The 3,957-nt window shown below is 43.0% G+C and overlaps 1 pseudogene; it reads right to left on the reverse strand.

Annotated features, from left to right (window-relative positions):
• Positions 1 to 1,365: 1,365 nt before the first annotated feature.
• On the reverse strand, positions 1,366 to 3,133 carry LOC100341046 (polycomb complex protein BMI-1 pseudogene; annotated as a pseudogene).
• Positions 3,134 to 3,957: the final 824 nt, after the last annotated feature.

Consider the following 3,957-nt stretch of genomic DNA (forward strand, 5'->3'; position numbering starts at 1 on the left):
CTGGCATCCCATATGGGCACCGGTTCGAGTCCCAGCTGCTCCATTTTCATTCCAGCCCTCTGCTATGGCCTGGGAAAACAGTAGAAGATGGCCCAAGTCCTTGGGCCCCTGCACGCATGTGGGAGACCCAAAAGAAGCTCCTGGCTCCTGGCTTCGGATCAGTGCAGCTCCGGAGGAGGAATGAAAAATCTTTCTCTCTCTATCTCTCTGCCTCTCCTCTCTCTGTGTGTAACTACGACTTTCAAATAAATAAATAAATCTTTAAAAAATAGTATTTCTTTATCAATCAGCAGTGTACAACAAGCATAATGCAAACTGATTCTTTCAAAAGAGATTCATTTAAACAAGTCAGTAAAATAAACAGCATACAAATTGTGAAACTACAGTTCTATTTCTTATGATTGGTTCTGTGCAGCAACAGAGAAGTAAGAATGAGACAAAGAAATAAAAATCATCAATTAAATAAAGCAATTATTAATTTATAAATGTTTGTAGCTTATATAATTTATAAAAAAAAATTGATTAATACAAAGTTGTATTCATGGTTACATGACATCATTCTATGAATATTCCACTTTTTGTATTTCCAAGTAAAAACTTCTGTTGTCTACGGATTCATTAAACAGCATAATAACAAGACCAATCCAAATGCATGTAACCTGGGCATTAGCTGAGATTAACAAACTACAGACCAGTGCTCATGTGAGTACTTACTACAGAATATTCATATTCCAAACCCAAGCAATGGTGACAAAAATAATTTCACACAAAATAAACATCACCTGCCTCCAACAAAACTGTTCTTGCAGAAATAATATTTTCAATTAACCTATTTATGAATGTCACACTTAATGTTTTATAGTCAAATGCAGTATCGGGCCGGCGCCGCAGCTCACTAGGCTAATCCTCTGACTTGCGGCGCCGGCACACCGGGTTCTAGTCCCGGTCGGGGCACCGGATTCTGCCCCGGTTGCCCCTCTTCCAGGCCAGCTCTCTGCTGTGGCCAGAGAGTGCAGTGGAAGATGGCCCAGGTGTTTGGGCCCTGCACCCCATGGGAGACCAGGAGAAACACCTGGCTCCTGCCATCGGATCAGCACGGTGGGCCGGCTGCAGCACGCTGGCTGCAGCGGCCATTGGAGGGTGAACCAACGGCAAAAGGAAGACCTTTCTCTCTGTCTCTCTCACTCTCACTGTCCACTCTGCCTGTCCAAAAAAAAAAAAAAAAAAACAAATGCAGTATCACCACAAAAGAAGGAAAATTGGACATTAGTCACACACACTAGCACCAGTAAAACTATAATGGCGTAAAGATATCTTTATCAATCTGGAATTTGACTTTTGGACCTTTTTCCTCCCTTAATGGTCTCAGATATCAACCAAAATCGCTGATACTGATGAATTTTGAGGTCTACTGGCAAAGGAAGTTTAGTAGTTACCAATGGGACTGTTGCTGGTTCCATTTATAATACTGGAAATGTGAGGAAACTGATATTAAGAGCCTGGATTGGCGTAGAGGGGCTATGCACACAAGAACAGATGGAGGGAATAATCCCTACTGGTCCACTGGCCTTGTCACTCCCAGAGTCACATTCTGGTTCTCCAGCATTTGTCAGTACATCTCTCTCTGATGACTAGTCTTTATTTTCTTACATTTAGGTTAAATTTTGTACTTTATTTTATTTTTAAAACATTTATTTCTTTTTTAAAGATTTATTTATTTGAAAGACAAAGTTACAGAGAGAGGTAGAGCCAGAGAGAGAGAGAGAGAGAAAGAAAGGTTTTCCATTCCTCCTCCGGAGCTGCGCTGATCTGAAGCCAGGAGCCAGGAGCTTCTTCCGTATCTCCCAAGTGGGTGCAGGGGCCCAAGGACTTGGGCCATCTTCCACTGATTTCCCAGGCCACAGCAGAGAGCTGGATCCGACGTGGAGCAGCTGGGACTCAGATCAGTACCCATATGGGATGCTGGCGCCATAAGCTGGGGCTTTAACCTACAGCACCAGCTCCATAAAACATTTATTTCTGGGCCAGCGCCATGGCTCACTTGGTTAATCCTCTGCCTGCGGCGCCAACATCCTTTATGGGCGCTGCTTCTAGTCCCGGTTGCTCTCTGCTGTGGCCTGGGAAGGCAGTGGAGGATGGCCCAAGTGCTTGGGCCCCTGCACCTGCATGGGAGACCAGGAGGAAGCACCTGGCACCTGGCTTTGGATCAGCACAGTGCGCCGGCCATTGCGGCCATTTGGGGGGTGAACCAACAGAAGGAAGACCTTTGTCTCTGTCTCTCTCTCTCACTCACTGTCTATAACTCTGTCAAATAAAAAAAAAAACACATTTATTTTTTTGAAAGGCAGAGTGACGGTGGTGGGGGTGGAGGAGGAAGTTAGATTTTCCATCCACTTGTTCACTTCTCAACAGCTAAGGTTAGGCCATGCTAAAGACAGGAGCCAGGAACTACTTCCAGGTTTCCCACATGGGTGCAAGGATGCAAGTACTTGAGCTATCACCTGTTGCTTCCCTGGGAGCACATTAGGAGGAATCAGGACCTGAGAGCAGAGCCAGGACTCAAACCCCAGCACTCCCATATGAGATACTGGTGTCCCGAGCAGAGGCTTAACATGCTGTGCCAAAACACCCATGCCAAACTCTGCATTTTAAAGGAAGAGGTCCATTATTTATCCAGATATAAATGGGGGCAATATCTGTCCAGTATACATTTAAACTTTAAAGATTCTTCTTCAAATATGACATCAATCTGGGAAGTATTAGGTATGACGATTTTTACTTTCGAGAAATTTCCTTAGGTGTATTACAGTCATTGCTGCTAAGTATTTTAAGTATCTTTCACCATTCCTCTCCTCCTTCAATTTCTCTTAGTCTTTGTTTTCTTCCTAATCAAAATATTTCTGATAAAAAAAACAATGAATAAGTTTATTGCCCCATCAACAGTTACAATTCTCTTACCATCACCTGCAATTTCTCTGTTCTCATTACAGTCACTGGCAGCAACAGCTAAAGGGTGAGCAGCATAAAAATCCCTTCTCATTTCATTTTTGAAAATACTTGAAAGTAATTGGTATGGGATATTTTGAGGATGTTTAACCTTATATTCAGGAAGTACGTTTTTGAACTTGGACATCTTATGACAATATTTGCTGGCCTACACAGTACATGTTTTATAGAAAGAATGCAGACACTCTTATAATCCGGGCATCCTTGCAGTATCCCCCCCACAAATCACACACCTTAAGTGCAGGTTTAGCTCAATGATTCTTGTTTTGGTTCACCGACATATTTGTGTATGATGAAATAATCCAGAAAAGCAGTGTGTGAGAGGCTATCCAAAAAGGAAGAAATGACAATGGTAGTTAAAAGTCATTCACCAGAACACATGTAGGCCATCTGAAAATGAGCTGCAGATGCCATTTTAACACTAGCTGAAGAAGAGGTCTCTCTGCTACCTCAGTGCTTAGATAGGCTGGTTCCCATGCCAAGTCTCTTCTCCTACTCCCTCCTCTGTGCCCATGGGAGGGAGTGTAGCAAGGGGGTGCCAAAAGTAATTAGTTTTATTCTGCCTGTCTAGAAGGTGTCCCTAATCTGAATCAGAGCTTCCTTGCCAACATCCTCCCACCGAACTCCAACCCAGCTGGCTTTCTTTTAACAAGGGGAACTCTTTCTTTTGCATCAAAGCAGGAAAAGGAAAAGGGAGGCCCAATAACCGCACTGGAAAACACAGGGAGTGACTAGAAGCGAGAAGAACATAATCATAATCAGAGTTGCCATTGAATAATTATTTTCACTTTCCAGGCACTTAATGATTGTTTCTCATTAATCCTACTAAGGATGCTATGTCAGAGATACAGTTGTTGTCCCTATTTTATGGAAACTGACACAGAGAGGTTAAGGAGCTTGCTCAAGATCACACAACTAGGAAACTGAAAGCTATAGTTTTAACTCAAAAGC

This window comes from Oryctolagus cuniculus, chromosome X (assembly GCF_051225735.1).
Source record: "Oryctolagus cuniculus isolate XC-2025 breed Fujian yellow rabbit chromosome X, ASM5122573v1, whole genome shotgun sequence".
Classification (NCBI taxonomy): domain Eukaryota; kingdom Metazoa; phylum Chordata; class Mammalia; order Lagomorpha; family Leporidae; genus Oryctolagus; species Oryctolagus cuniculus.